This window comes from Canis lupus, chromosome 8 (genome assembly GCF_011100685.1).
Source record: "Canis lupus familiaris isolate Mischka breed German Shepherd chromosome 8, alternate assembly UU_Cfam_GSD_1.0, whole genome shotgun sequence".
NCBI lineage: Eukaryota > Metazoa > Chordata > Mammalia > Carnivora > Canidae > Canis > Canis lupus.
Window position 1 is genome coordinate 56,170,977 of NC_049229.1, and position 17,573 is coordinate 56,188,549.

Consider the following 17,573-nt stretch of genomic DNA (forward strand, 5'->3'; position numbering starts at 1 on the left):
TGTTTTTGTTAGAACAGTTCAAAGAGGCAATGATATTATGGAAATTAGAGGAGATATACTTTAATTAGAGAAGTTCAAGATGTAGAACCTGAAGAATTGTGAAGCACTTTCCAAACTGGCCCGCTTAGCTAATAAATTCCCCAAGGACAAATAGCAAGTAATGGACAGCATGAGACCTGGAGACAGAGAAATGAAGTAAATATACTTAGGAGAGAAAAAGCACTGAAAAGAAACTTAACCGTACTTTTATATTTCTCTCATGGTTGAAGTACTTGAAAATTTATTTATAAGGATGTGACCCTACCTTAAATAAACCATCCTTTTAACTTTGTAAGACTTTTATTTATTTTTTTTCTTTGTAAAGACTTTTAAAAATCTAGTAGGATCTACTATATTTTATGACCTAATTCCCAGCAGCTAAAACATAGGCTTTGGCAATAAGAAAATTTATTTCATAATTGATAGAATTAAAATACAGAAACTTAAAGCTTGAAAACTTAATCACGACAACACAGAATACCAAACCTCACTCAGGATTCTGACTGCCAGGTCCATTCTCCGCCCCCCAACCCCCACCCCAGCCCAGCCACAGCAAGGCCGTGCAAGATGACAGGACAAGATAAAAGGAATCTGGATCCCGAATCACTGCTTAGAGAATAAATGACTGACCTGAATTGCTATGGTGGCCTATTATTTGTGTGAGGAAAAAAACAAAGAACAAAACCAAAGCCTCTGGTTTTCTTTTTGAACCATAATATATACAGTCCACTGTAACTCACACCTGAAAACAAGCTAAGTATTTGTGGCTAAATGTCCTTGTGCTCCACAAAATAAAACCTTTCAAGATTGGACTCAAATAATCGCATCTCAAACTCTTCCACAGTTAAATGCATTTTCTGTTGTACTCACTCACGTTGTGTTTTGTCTATACCTGTGTTGCATGTAACTGGTGAGCAGATGATTACCATCTAGTTTCATAACTACTGACAAGATCCTGAGTGCCTCAAGAAGGCTTTTCCTTATTCAACCGTATATCCTCCTGCATCTTATCGCTGTTCAACATATGCTTTTTAAAAGAATGGGTCGTTGTGTAGTTTGTCAAATATAATTCACTGCACAAAGTTTAGGTAGCTGGTTTTCTTAGGATGCTCTCTCTTTATTAGTCATTATTCAATTCTAAAGCGTTGATCCATTTTTTTTTTCATGCAATTCCATGAGTTGATTACAACCCGTACTGACACAAATAGAAGACCTAAGTACTTTTAATTCTTTTTTTCCCCCTTAGGAATGTTTTGGTTTTTGGAGTGTTCTGGTATATGAGAGTTTTGTTTGTTTGGGAAGGGAAGTGGGTCAGGGAGGGGGTAACTGGCTGATGGGCATTAAGAAGGACACTTGATAGCGTGAGCACTGGGTGTTATATGCAACTGATGAATCACTAAATTATACCTCTGAAACTAATAAAAAAAGAGTTTTGTTTGTTGGTTTATATCTTTTTTTATACTTGAAGATTAGGAGGCAAATAATTCCCTATAAAATATTTGACATACTGATCGATAAATTTAGATGATCATAAATCTTCTAGTCATGTACATATCCTTCCATGGGGGAGGGTGAAGGGAACATTATCAGTTTGCTTCTTGTTTATTATATTAGCATCATAAAACCACATTCCGTATAGCTCTATTTTCAAGTTGACACCGCCACTTAGAATTAAGCTCAGAACTCTAAGAAAGGATCCTTCAGAGACTATCCTTCAGAGTATCCTAAGAACAGTACACATTTGAGATACGATAATTAGAAAGGATTGACTAGATAAGAGCTTCCTTGCCTATAGATGAAGTTCTTACAGAGATATTCCAATATATAAGATAATTCTCACAGCCACTGAAATTCAGTGAGGTGGAGAATTAGTTTCCTAGGTAAAACCCCCCAAAATTGCTGCACCTTCTGCTTTTTCAACTTTGGGGGGATTATTATGACCATTGTTGGTGGAGAAGAGGGTAGTTAGTTTCAAGATACCAGATTTATGTAACATTTTTTCATTGTTCATCTGAATCTCTTGTTCCCAAATGAGTTCTGCGGCTCCACCTCCATCATTAGTAGGTGGGGTCTCTTATAAATCATGACCAAAAAAAAAAAAAAAAGACATTATAGCATAGATTATAGTTTGCATTGAGGCGTGACTCTCATAAATGTAATGGATTCTATTTTACCTGAAACATAGTCAGTCGTAGGTGACCAGAAAACTAGTGTCACAAGGAGAATCAGCTAGGTTAGCATTGTGATGGATTGTCTTCCTTTGTTGAGATCCTAAGCTTTCGAATTTCAACTCTGAGGTATTGTTTAGAAATTGTTCTGGCTCAGTTGTAGTGAACTAATGTGTGATTTACAATTCTATCTCATGTCTTATTCTGCTCATGGGAAATTTCACTCTTTGCTTTCCATGTTTCCAGGGCATGTTTCATAAAAGAGGCTTTACATGGCATCTGTAGGAATCAGTTTTATTAGCTTTCTTGTATTTTCATTTTTTGTGTACATGTAGTATGTGTGTGTGCACGTGTGTGTGTCCTTCCTCCAGACGTGACATTTTTCTACTCAATTCAAGAGCATTTGTTCTATCTGACCACTGGATGGCGATTAAGTGTTTTTCCCCAAGCAGGTAGATTATTAAGAAGCCAGTCGCCAGTACAGATTGCTTTTGATTCATGGACAGGATTCCAAGGGACCTTATTAACAAGAAAACAGAGAAACATTTCACCTTGTCTTCATCAATTAAATGATTTATTAACAAAGCTCACAACTTGGTTTATTACCAAATGCAAGAAGGTGATAATTTACACGATATTTTAAATTCAAACACCTATGAAATAAACTCACAGCCTTTCTCCTGACAATTCCTACCTTCAAGGTCCTCTGCCAAATCTCAGCCTACAAGAAACCTTGAGAAATACATTGAGAAATGATCACCATCTCTCATGATACTGTGTCATAATTGTTTATTTATGTGTAAGATCTATTAGTTTTGCCCCTCACTGAATCTGGAGCACTATTAACCCAGTAGTTAGTAGACACTAGTTAAGTAAATGGAAACAACAAATATTTTTTTCTTGCATTCTGGTTATTCGTGCCCATCTGGGAGATAAGATGAAGCTCAACTCCAGGAAATAGAAGTGGTCTGCAAATGAGATCTCTAGGCATTGGAGATAGGGATGGGTGCGTCCCAGCCTTTAACTGATCAGTCTACTCTTCCCCTACTTGAAGAATACACCCTCTATGAAGTGAAGAGTTGGACTGACTTCCCTTCTATTGGGTTTACAGTAAATCTTGCTTTTGCAAGACTGAGATGATGTCTTCTATTTTTTTTTTAATTTGGATATTTGTTTGAGAATATTTCAATCCACTTATCAATTGAGAAAACTATTAATACAATCATCTCAGCATCCGTGTGCTCAACTTTTTCTCTATAGCCAACCTATAAATTGTGCTTACACTACTGGCCCTTACAAAAGAGAAAAAAAGCCGTGGCAGAAGGTGATGATGTTATGATCTCTGAGTGGAAAAGAAGGCGGAAGGAAGTAAAAGTGGAAGGGGACACAGCTCCCTGGAGAATTTTTGCAGTGCACCATGGGAGCCACTGAAGGAAATAGAGACCATTCAGTCTTTTTGTGTAACAACATACTAGCACATCCATGGAATAAATCAATTAAAGATACTTTTATTAAGAGAAGGTCCTTTTTTTCTCTTGTCCTTAACATCATGTTCCTCTGCTATTACTTGGTTTCAAAGCCAACACTGGGCTCGCATGTGCAGAATATTTTGTTCTTGGTTGAATGGTTTCCTTTTTTTTTTTTCTCTCTCTCTCTCTTGGGTGATAGAATGAAAATAGCATATTAGTCTGGTTGTTCTGTATTAGTTTGCTAAGGTTGCCTTACACAGTGGGTGGCTCAAAGAAAAGGGATATATTTTCTTATTCTTCTGGATCCTAGAAGTCTAAGATCAAGGCGTCCACTCTGCTGATTCCTTCTGGGGCCTGTGAGAAAGGGGAGGGTCTGTTCCAGTCTCCCTCTCTGGCATGAAGATGCTCTCTCTTCTCTGTGTCTTCACATTATCTTTTCTCTATATGTATCTCTACTTTCACATGACATTTTTAAAAAAGATTTTATTTATTTATTTATGAGAGACATAGAGAGAGGCAGAGACACAGGCAGAGGGAGAAGCAGGCTCCATGCAGGGAGCCCGATATGGGACTCGATCCCGGGACTGCAGGATCACGACCTGAGCTGAAGGCAGATGTTTAACCGCTGAACCATCCAGGCATCCCATATGGCATTCTTTTAATAAATTCATGAGTAATATTGGATTATGTCTCACCGTAATGACCTTATTTTAATTTAACTAATTTAATCTGTAAGACTCTATTTCCAAATCAGGTCATATTCTGAGGTACTATAGGTCATGACTTTCAAGATATGAATTTAGCAAGCACACTTAGTAAATGCTACACTTACAAATATTTATTATAAATATTATTGAAGAAATAAACTGCCTTCTAAGTACAGGAAGTAGTCCATACACTTGGACTATGAATGCTTGCAATCCCAGCAAAGAACACAGAGCAAGTCTGGAAAATATTGAGACACAGTTTCAAGCAGGCAATGCTTCAAGTCATGCAAATGTCACAAGTAATCATAAAAGACATTTCAACTGTTTTCTATCTCTGAAATTAGGTCCCAGACTCATTAGGGAGTCATTTGGACACTCCACTTGCATCTCTCAAACATAGTCTCACAGAACAACCTAAATACAAAATAAGGGAACCAGTCCTTAAGAAGGGACTAGCGCTGGGACACTGTACTGTGTATGCCTGCCATGTCCTTGGTCTGATACCTAAGTACCCCCAAAGCATTGAGTAGATGTCAACTCAACCTAAGAAGTTCTTTCCCACATTTTTACGTTAAGATCATGCTCATTTCTGCTTGCTTCCACTATTGGGGCACTTCATTTACAGTCTACCACTATTGATTGTCTGTTCCTGCCTGAAAACTAGGTAAACCTGGATTCAGGCTCCTCTTTGCTGATGTGATGTAAGGATTTCCTACGTACTATTGCATTTAACACTCCGAACAACTCTTTTAGGGAAGTATTCGCTTGATCATCAAAAATTAAGGGACAGGAGGGTCTAGAGATGGTTCATATTGCCCAATATCTCAAAGTAAATATCTAGGATAAAATCTGAATCTAGATCAGTATGAGTCTAGTGCCCTAGCACAGTGACAAATCCATTCTCCTACACAGATAAATAAAGAAGTCAGATCCCTGACAGTGCATTTTATTACTCTGTATTGAGGCTCACATCAACAATTGGGCAACTTTGATAATGAGATTTTCTCAGCTTAATTTCTAATTCTAGATCCCCTTAATCTGAAACAGTCTCAAGTCATGCCATATATGGCTATGAAACCAGTGGATCAACACATGGGCCCTTTTCATACATCTGAAACGCAGTGTAGAATTAACTAAAAATAGAGACATCTTCTGTAGACAATTCTTAAATGTATATTCACATATATCCCAAAGATATCAATGACTAACTACACAAAACAAATTCACATCCTAAGGTTCTGGCATCATTTACTTTGAACTAAAATCTGAGATGGCACTAAGCTTTTTGTAAGTTCTCAGATGTATTTGACTTACTTCAAAAAGTTTTCTTTAAATTGGCTTTTAAAAATACAGTCATATATCACATTAACAGAAAGGCTTATCAATTATTTGAATAGCATACCCTTTGAATAGTGTACCCTAACTTAATTTTTGTGATTTTATATATTTGAATTCAAGTTTTCTGAAAGTGGGACTTATGTTTAAAATGAAACCAAAAAATAAGATTGAATTGAAATAAACAAATACACATTGAGGAACTACCACATGCCAGGTTTTAAAGATATAGATAGATGGGTAGATATCTGTATAGACACAGATATAGATATGATTCGGAAATGATGTAGATAGATATATCTCTCTGTCTACTATCTATAGCCATCCATTTGACATTGAACATTGGGCAAATGTGATGATCTTCTCATTGTAGCAAGAGGTTAGCATTATGTGAAGGATGGTCTTTAAGTATAGTCTTTATTTTTGTGAAAATACAGAACACAGAACTAAGAAATGTTGGGCAAGTTGAAAGCAAAGTCATAAGATTTTAATGGAAACTTGAGGGGTTGGGGGTTTTGTTTGGTTGTTTTGCTTTTATTTTCCTTTGAAAACAAAGTGATTAATAAGATAAAGTCATTATGTTGCTAAGAATATAATGAAAAGTTATTATGAACCAGAATTCAGTTTCATGAGGAAATGAGACATGAGAAAGGTTAACAGAAAATAACAGACTATCTTGGCATCGCCTTTCCCAAAACTTTATATTATGTTTCTGTTTATTTTGTTCTCCAGTAAGAATGTACTCAATCTAAAATTATAACTATTAATCTTAAGTAATAGCAAGTCATGTATATAAAACAAACCTAGAATGTGATTTCTTATCATTTTGCCTTTTGTCTTATTTACAGTTTTCACTTCCTTAGCTACAAAGACATATTTATAATTAAGAGTCTCAATCTTCAGAGTTTAATCAACACATTTGACATATTTTATGTCTGAATTGTTTTCTCTGTCTGACTTAGATTGTATGCCTTAAGGGTAGGGACTATGTCTATGATGATTTATATAGTGCTGCATACTTTGTGTTCAATAAATAATAAACAATAAAGAAAGATTGCATAGCAAAGCTACAACTTTCGCACTAAGGACAAATTGGTTAAATGACTTAGAATTATTTTTCTTTTATATTGGAAAGCAATGACTACATATCGTCTTTGGAGTAGCAACACTTTCCATTTTCATATCTCAAATTAATCTAGTTGTGTGTGCTCTCTTGGTCTCACTTGAAGCTTCAAGTCCAGCTTTATATACATTTTTAAATGTTATCATTTTATTGAATATGAGTAAGATTTAAGAAGAACATCTGTGAATTACCAAATGCCATACTCTAGTTCATCTGCTGAGCACAGTATATGCAACAACATTTGGAGTCATTCCAAATTAAACTTAGGTAATGAAGGTGAAAATATTTCATTTGCACTTACTTGTATTTCTGGCTTTCGTGCGCCATTGCCTTTTAGATGGCGAACTGTTCAGTCTTTTGCTTTATTCTCAGTGTTTGATTCCTTGGCATATCATACAATCTTTGGGATGTCAGCTGGAGAAGAACATCCTATGTTCCCTGCTTCATTGTGCAGTCTATCTATGCTCAAATTTGATGGAAGAAGAACTTCATGAAGCTGCAGATTGTCTCATCCATACCACCTCAGGGGTTATGACAAGTGTTTTCTACACAGAACATTCTTTCCACTTCTTCTTTTATTATTTTTTCATCTTCTCTTTAGCAACTTATTAATCATCTTTTAAGTTTTAGAATAAATGACTAATAAGTTGCTAAAGAGAAGATGAAAAAATAATAAAAGGAAAGCCTTCTCTTCTCCCTCAATGTTCTACTTGACTAGATTGGTCCCCTGGTATCAATACCCCTAATTCCTACACTATCCTCAACACTGCATTCATTAGATTAGTCATTACTTATTTGACATGCATCTTCTTGAGCAGACCAAAAAAAAAAAAAATCCATAAAGGAATAAACTTCCTGACTCAATCACTGTTGTACCCAGAACACCAATCTTGGTGCCGGCACATAGCTATCATTCAACAAAAGTTTGCTGAACAATTAAAAGACCATTGTTTAACCTTTCAATACCACAACACAAGAAGATCACACACTCTTGAAGCAAAGTAGTTAAAGTTTACTTTAGAATTTGGCTTGTAAATCATGAAAAGCATTTTGCTCTCACAGTTTTGAGACAGTCAATATTTGGTACAAATCTGGTGCTTTCCTTGAGCAAAGGTAATAGAGCAATACAAAATGTTCTATAAATTTGTATACAGACTGCTCATTTCTAGGTTTACAATCTGTCCTAAGCTGATCTTGTGAAGTTAAATTTGATTTTTTTCTTTAAAGCCATTTGAGGTATAATGTATTGACTATGTAGGGAAGAAAAAGTTTCAACGACTATCTCCATTTAAACTTAGCACTCGTTGAGAACAATTCATGATGAAGGTTTATTTTTATTCTTTTGGGAGACCCTTAGAACAGCTCTATGCAGGTTGAGGGGAGGGGTTCTACAGATAAGAAGAAGTGGCCTGCAGATGTTTGGGAGGGAGGGCTGAATGTAAAGTCAGGATTGGTGAACCCAAGGGGAAAGAGCTATTCAATCTGAATTGAAATGTGAGCTGCAGTATTGAAGCACATAAATTTATCTTTAATAATCCATCAAAAGACAGACTACCAAGAGTTACCCAGAATGCCTGGGGCACAATAAAAACCATGTGTAATTGGCAGAGTCACATGTAAATTGTATTATGTATTTGTTTGTTTGTCTGTTTCGGTGAATTAACAAATTGCCAGGCCACAGGGAGTCCCTGAACTCTTTCAAATATGTAAATAATTTATGAGGAGAAAAAGAAAGTTGCAATACCAATTGATAGTTCAGGATGACACAGATCAGGATTCTCACTCCCCACCCACACCGGCAGGTTTTCAGAAATTTAATCCTAGTTGTTTATTTTTAAAACTTTTCTTCTTGTACCCAAAACTTGAAAGGAAGGATCAAATAAGCATACTGTCCTAGGAGATATGGGAAATTGTCTCTCCATTTTTAAAAATTCGACGTCTACCTATAAGAAATCTAATTTAATTTATTTACTTTAAGGGAAGATTAAATTATTGCAGGGCTTTCTGTAATTCAAACCACCTGTTTAAAAAAAATGTTAAGTATAGCTTTAACAAGAAAAAGCTTTCACTAATGTGAGAGTATGAATAATCCATAGATTTAAGCTATCTGAGAATAATGCACATCTTGCACTTAGCCGCATTTTACCCCCACCAAACAGTTATTTTAGAGGCAGAATTCATGTTTGATTTATGGCCATCATGATTTAGTAATAAAATCAAATTTGAAAGTTTCTATTAAAAAAAAAACAAACTAGAAAACAACTGGCTGGCACAAGCATTAGAACGATTTGCTCTTTTTCCCCCATCCTAAAAAGTTAGTCTTGATTGAAATCAGTGGAGAATGCTTTCCCACCCTTTCATTTTATTTCCCCATCATAAATTTCATCTGACAATACTTCCACTACAATGATGTCGGTTTAGCCCTTTTAGTGATGTATTTGAGTGGGAATATTAATTTAGGCATTCATCTTGTTTTCATGACCATTAGTTATTCTGAAAAAAAAAACTCAAAAGGTAGTATCTTTAATTATCTTTAGGCAGTCACTAGTCTCTTTGATTTCATCTTATTAAATGTCAAACATTTATGCTGATTGTTCTAGTGCATTTTGAGGATATTATAAATACACAGTATTTAAGAGCCTAACAATTGAAAGTGCACATTTTAAAAATATGAAATACAGCCTTGAATTCCACTGTTTGTGCAATTTCTCTGTCTTTGTACTATTTCATATCGTTTCACGGTATTCAATATCATGTGTTTGCAAAACAAAGACTACTTTTGAATAATCCTATAATTCTAGTTTCAGAGTGAGATGTAGTTGGAAGAAAAGCTAAACCTTATACTAATTACTTTTAGGTATAGCAGTAGTTTAGATTGTTCCAGAAAAATAGTTAGTCTCCTGAGGAATAACAGCTTCCAGAATGCTGAATGCAAGACTAACCAAGCATAAAGTCTTTTATTTTTGGTCTTCTTAGCACTTGGGAAATGGAACCAGTTGCTTTAGCAGTAAAGCCCTTCTTAAACAAATCAAATCTGAAGGGGATTGAAACCCAAATGCTATAGAGGGGATCTATGAAGAATGTTTGAGCTCAGGAGCACTGGAATTCTTAGTGTGAAATCCATTATTCTACCATGATTAAGGCAGTTCGTCATCAATTACAGGAGGGTGTGCCTAGATAATAGATAGATAGATAACCAATGGAGGTTAAAGAGTTCTTTTTTTTTTTCTTTTTCTTACTTGAATAAGCTTCCTAATTAATAAAAGTGAATTTTACAATGGTCCTTCTGAGGAACAGCTGTGTCATCTATTGTTTTTTGGCATTGAAATAGAAATGAGAGCAATTTGCATAAGTGGAATATTAGTAGCTCTGTTTGTTATTTTTCTCCACTTTTCTGTGTATTCTTCACTTCTATTATTTTTGGGATAAGCGATTTTAAACAACAACAACAACAAAAAAAAAACCCTGCTATTTTTTGATCTCTCAAAACAGGCTACAAATAGGTTCAAAGAAAAATTATTAGATTTAACTTGGTATTAACCACAATATGTTCTTTGAACCAGAGTCAAATTTAGCCTAAATCAGTTCAAGATATACAGATAGTATATAATGTTAACATACAAAGAATTACATTTTCACCTGAAAATAGACTTCACAGAGTAGTTTTAATAGCAAAGTATGATTTTTGAGGGTTTGGTGTCATAAACTACCTTAAAATTGAAGTTTTAAAAACTGTTTAACATTTCAAATGTATATTTCATTCAGGCTATATTTCTTAAATAATGAATATTCTCTTTAAAAAAACACAAATTTCAGTTTAAGCTTCATTAACATACTGTTTATTCTTTATTCATTCATAGCAAGTGTTATGAATTGAATTGCTTCACCCAAAATTCATCTGTTGAGGTCCCAACCCTCAACAAAATGGCCTCATTCTTTGGAGATAGGGTCTCCATAGAGGTCATCAACGTAACATAAGGTCATTAAAATGGGCCCAAATCCAATATGACTGGTGTCATTATAAAAAGGTGAAATTAAGACACAGGAAGATACACGGAGAGAAAAGATACACAGAGAGAAAAGATTATGAGAAAACACAGCCATCTGCAAAACAAAGAGGAATGACTGGAAAAGACCCTTCCTTCACAGCCCTCAGAAGGAACCAACCCTGCCAATACCTTGGTCTTGAGCTTCTAGCCTCCAGAGCTGTGAGACAATAATTTTCTGTTGTTTAAGTCCCCCCAGTTTTAGTATTTTGTTATGGAAGCTCTAGAAAACTAACTAAGATATATATAGTTACTGTCAAGTGGTCTATTTTCAATGAAAATGTTTTAGAACTGTCCTTTAATTGCCAGTTAATGATACTGTTCAGGATGTATGATGCATTTTAGAAGTAGAACCAAACATTAAGAGTCCTGGGCTTTAGTATCCAACACTCATATCTCTAGCTGTAACATACTAAGCAATGTGTTCAACTTCCATGTACCTCAGTTTCCTCATTACTAACACAGAAATAATAGTATTCCCAATTCTCCAGTGAGAAATAACAAGGTGCTGATTACATGTGCATGGCATCTAGTTCGAGCTTTCTCAATTCTAGTGGCCATCAAGATGAAAATTTATCCATATAAGTTTCTGTTGGTTTTAGCCTTTGTGAAACATAACCAGAGATCTGTTGTATTTTCAAAGTTAAGAGTTCCAGATATACCACTTCCCTTGGAGTAGACTTTATGAGTACTTTGTGCCATACCATCAACTTTAGCCAAAACTTCTGCAAAGCTTTCTTCATTGAACAATACACGTCAGCTACACAACATTTTGCACACTCACAAGGACAAAAAAAGGACACAGAAAGAGAGAGGCAGAGACACAAGCAGAGGCAGATTCCCTGCAAGGACCCTGATGTGGGACTCGATTCTAGGACCCTGGGATCATGCTCTGACCTGAAGACAGACGCTCAACCACTGAACCACCCAGGCATCCCTGGATACACACAATTCTAATGCAAAGAAATACTTCCTGCTACAAGACAACCACAGTTGAGGATGAATCCCATATCCGGATAGTACAGTTGCCTCTTACCTATGCCTGCATCCTGATCCTGACTTTCCCAATCTTGCCTGTGTTCCTAAGAGAAAGCTTTTCTAAATTACATTCCCCCCATGCTCAGATCCTTTAGCAAGTCATTCTTTTTTGAATTAGCATATTCATTCACTACATCCTTATAAACAGCTTCATGTATGTCAGGTTTTGTTCAAAGCTCGTACTTAGGCATGTGGGAAGAGAAGACAAGGGACAAGGCTGTGCTAAGTACTCTCCCATGAATCATTTTTGTGTACTTCCCTTGTTTAATAACTATTGAAATATTGGGTCAGAGAAAAATGTTCCTAGATGCCCCCAAGCAGAATTAGTCCCACTTGCTTACATTTGCATAGAGCTGTGCTTACCTTAGTCATTTCATTTAATCATTCTATATTACGACTAATTCATAAAGAACCCATCTCTCTGCCACATTCTCTAACATGTGACTTTTTACAAGAATCATGTGTTCTTCCACATATGCTCAGAATGTAACATAGTGCCCAGCACAAGTCAGGTGCAATATAAATAAAAGAGTGAATTAATTACTGTAAAAGAGAGAAGGTGAGGAGTAGGCAAATAATCATGAAGAACTCAATATTCATGCAGGGCTTTGCATAAGGGAGGGTACAGACAAGGAAAATATGGTGGGTGAGCAAAATTCCAGGCAGATGGAAAACCAAGAACTAAAGCACACACGTGGGGAAAGGATTATGTACTGAAATCGCAAACAAGTCAATTTGGCTAGGGTCTAGTGTATATGAACATGAATAAGGTAGAATTTAAAAAGGCAAATCCCATTTGCATCGTGGAGGCTCATAAATGCAAGGCTAGGGAATCTAGACCTTAATCGTTACAGCTCTGAAAACAACACTCCATGATTCTCCATTGCCTCTGGCATCATCTGTTAACAGTGTGCAATTTGGGAAAGGCATGGGAGAGAATTTTGTTGATGTCTTCATATATTAACTCAAATTACTCCATGTTTAGTTCAACTGGAATATACTTTAATCCACTAATAGAATTTTTTTTCTTAGTTGCATTGTTATATTTTGAATGTACCACTTAGTTAAATATGTTAAGTCAATATTAAATATTAAATATATTTATATATAATTTATATATATAATATTAAATATATTAAGTACCATGTCTTAAATTGTTTTTTTCTTAAGTGAACAGTAACATTTACCTGCTAAATGTCCTAGAGAATCTGATAACTTTGATAGTTTATGCACATTGAAATCTCCTGGGAAATGTGAGATTTATGAAACATGAAAATATATATTTATAACCTGTAACAAAGTCGGATCAAATATGTTATCTGTGAGAAAAAATAATATTTTTTATTCAAATACTCATCTAGTTTTCTATAAAGCTGGAAGTGAAATGGAATCAGAAAGCAAGGCTTGAGCTAAAGCTATCCAGTGCTAGGATCATTTCAAGAAAGTAGTACAGAAGACCATCTACAGTTGAATATAAATATGGACACCTCATTAAAAGACACACTATATCCAGTATGTTGGTAAAAAAAATCTCTGAAATAACAAATGCTGCATGATTCAGACATTTCAAAATGTATATGCTATATGGAATAAAATTTTGAGGACTGTCATGGGAAAATACTCATAATATTATCTTCTTATGTCAACATGATACATTTCAAAAATATAATGGTGCGTTAAAAAAAGTTAAAAACTATTCTTAAACTTGGATGCCATCTAAAGTGTCATCTAAATTTTACTATGCCAAAAGTGAAATATATATTCTTTATTGATATGGACATATGTATTAAAATTACACAATTCTCCTTGGGAATGGTCTACACCAACCTCAGATCATAAATTTCTATGAGCAAGGTGGGAGAAACACTACAGATGGTGGTGGGGCTCTAAAGGCATTGATATGGACTGTTTTTAGAGCAAATATCTATATTTATTTTTTTAAAAATATGTAAAAGATTTGAAGCAATTATGTGTCACTGAAGGACCATTTCTGTTAAGACAAATCACTATCATTTAACACTGTTGCTCACCTAAAATAGTTATGTGCCTAGTTGCCTTAAATTAAGGAGCATCCCAGGAGGCTTTGTCCAGACCACTGCAACAAAGTGAATATCTGAATAAAGCAGATCAAATTAATTTCTTGGCTTCCCAGTACATATATTAGTTATGTTTACACTATACTGTAGTCTATTAAGTGTGCAATAATAGCTCTTTGTCTAGAAAAACAACGTACATACCTTAATGTAAAAATACTTTGTTACTAAAAAACACTATTATCTGGGCTTTTAGCAAATTGTAATCAGTGATCTCAAATCACTATAATAAATGTAATAATAACGAAAAAAGCTGAAATACTGTAAGAATTACTAAATGTAATATACAGACACTAAGTGGTCAAATGTTGAAAAATAGTGCCCATAGACTTGGTTGATGCAGTGTAGTCCCAAATCTGGAATCTGTAAGACACACAATATCTTCAAAGAACAGTAAAATGAAGCACAATGAAACTAGGCATGCTGGCAATGGTAAATATGAGAGAGTTCTTTCCCTGAACAAGCTCAGGGTATAGTAGGGAAGACTATGATATACACAAATAAGTTACAATGTGATAGAACTTAAGCAGTATTAAACACTTTTTTTTAAAGATTTTATTTATTTATTCATGAGAGACATAGAGAGAGAGAGAGGCAGAGACACAGGCAGAGGGAGAAGCAGGCTCCATGCAGGGAGCCTGACGTGGGACTCGATCCCGAGTCTCCAGAATCAGGGCCTGGACCAAAGGTGGCACTAAACTGCTGAGCTACCCAGGGTGCCCAGTAATAAAATCTTTATCCAAAGTGCAGATCTCCTAAGTGGGCCAATGAGAGTGAAAAAGGCCTTCAGATCGATTTAAAATATGAATCGTGGAAATGCCAAAGAAAACTTTGTAACAAAATTCTTATTTCCGTATAAACTAGCAGAGCCACTCTCTACATGTCTAACACCTCACCCTCTCTACAATGTAGGTAATTGTGGGAGTACTGAATGTTCATAGTCTCTTCTAATTATTTTAATTTAAATTTATTTTTATTTCCTTATTTATTTGGTGGGACATCAGCCAAAGCAAAAAAAAAAAAAAAAAAAAGGAATTTTTTTTTCTCATGCAAAATTTCGGCTTAGCCAAGTCTGGATAAGAGGCTCTACAATGTCTTCAGTGCCACCAATGCCCTGTCTTTTCATTTCATCACCCTTTATGTGTGGCTCCCATGTTCAAGATCAGCTCATGGTTAACAGCTGGTCCCTACAACTTCAGTCATCATATCTTCTTTACGGGCAAAAGAAAGAGAACTTAGAGCAGCCAAGGAGCTTCTTTTTTAAATAAATTGCTTATTAAGTCTATCATATATTCAAAAAAATACACAAATCAAAGTATGCCACTTCAACTAATTTTCCAAGGTTACATTTTCCACATAATCAGTCCTAAAATCAAGAAATAGGACATTATCAGCATCCAGAAGACCCTCATTCCCTTTGTAAGTATCTCTAAGAGAAACCAATTTACTGACTTTTAAAAGCACAACTGAATTTTACCTGTTTTTAAGATAAAATAAATGGAATCTTACAATATATGCCCATTTCTGTCTTCTTTTATGCAACGTGATGACAGTGCAGATTAGTCATGCTATTGAGTAGGGCACTTGCTATTTTTTTGCAATTGTTATGTAATATTCTGTTGTGTGCTGCAAAATTTAGTTATTTTACTATTGATAGGTATTTAGATTATTTCCACTTTTAGGATATAAACATTTTTTTGTCCATGTCTTTTAGTTAACCTGTATACTTACTCCTATTTGACATATGTCCACAAGTAGAATTCTAGGCATATGCCAATTTTCTCAAGAGATTATACTAGTCTGTATTGCCACCTATAGTAAGGAATTCCAGTTGCTTCTCATGCTCACAAATACTATTACCTTTTTTTTTTTTTTAATTTTAGCCATCTGATGGAAGTGCAATAATATCCCACCATGATTTTAAATTCACATTTCTAATAAAATTGAGCATCTATTCTATGTTCTACATTCTCTTTTGCAAAGCGACACAGTATTTTGCCTATTTTCTGTTAGGCTGTCTGATTTTCTTATTGATCTCTAGTTTTTAAAAAATATTTTGCATATGAATCTTTCATCACATATATGTGTTGTAAAAGTTTGTCTCACATTGTACATTGCTTTTACACCCTCTTTATTGTATTAGGCCTTCAGAAAAATTAGCATTTTTCTAAAATAAGACAATACATCGAAGATAAAAATAAATATATTAAAAACAGGGTAATCAGCATTGGAAAACCCAGTACTGATAATAAACAAATACGTATTTTCTACAATTTAAAATAGAACAAATATTTAAATGGAGGGGTGCCTGGGTGGTTCAGTGGGTTGGGTGATCAACTCTTGATCTCAGCTCAGGTATTGATCTCAGAGTCCTGAGTTCACGCCCTGCACTGGGCTTCGTCCTGGGCATGGATCCTACTTAAAATCAATCAATCAATCAATCAATCAATCAATCAATCATTTAAATGGAATAGCTGGAGAGTCATGGTCTGGCTGAAAGTGGAAACAAAACAATCAAAAGCTATATCAGCATGTGCGTTTTCACTCATTTGACTAGTCATCTTTCTATGTATTTAGTATAAAAATTTGGTGAAGTTGGCGATGAGGAGATGTGAGAATCAGATTTAAAGTTATGCACTCTCTTTCCATAAAACTTACATTTATAGGTACACACATATTTTGATATGTAGCTTTAGAGATTTTATCTACATTCTTTTAAACCTAGACATGCATTAGACACCAGAGTAAAAGCTGTGAACCTACTACATCCAAGTTCCAGCCATCTTCCCACCTCTAAAAAATTTTAAAAACTTAAAAAATGTACCTTTGCAATCCAGATGGTACCTTTTTAATTATGATTCCTGTCCATCTGTGTTGTTTACTAGATAACATGAAGCAAATTATCTCAAGCCTATGGCAAAGCATATACTTATAAAACCATTTCATGGGTAATCAGTGAAAAGAAACATTTTTTTTGAAACACTTCCCCCTTCTTTTTACTCATGTCATGTGCTTTTTCTCTGCTGCTCATTCACATTCTAACTTCTACAAAATCATTGGAAGACAGGAGAAAATGCCTTTCCTAGAAATAGTGTTTTGAGTGACTATCTTTTTACACTTCCCTTCCTGTCTGTAAATTGTACATTTTAGGCTATGAAATATTCAGCAAACACATTTTTGATGCCCTGTCTTCTAGAGACCTCTATTTTACAAAACAGATTGTTTACAACTGTGCTCCCCTTCTGCCTAATGGGTACCCTGGGGGAATGTTGTTGGCTTTGAGATTCAACCACATATTTTCCACAAATAACAGTGTTGAAGCCAATGAAATCTGAGAGTACCAAACATTATTCAGTGATCTCTGAATAGAAGAGGCTCATATTTCTCTTCCCTTTGGGGTTGGAAGGAAAAGGACACAGTGGGATGTGTGAACTGCAGCCACATATAAGCAAATGATTTCAAAAAGTAGTGGAGCATTTCATGTCCTTTGGAGTCAAATGGGAGCCCTAAACTGTCAAGCTTAGCTACAGTGGAAATGGGTTTCTCTTTGGGGAC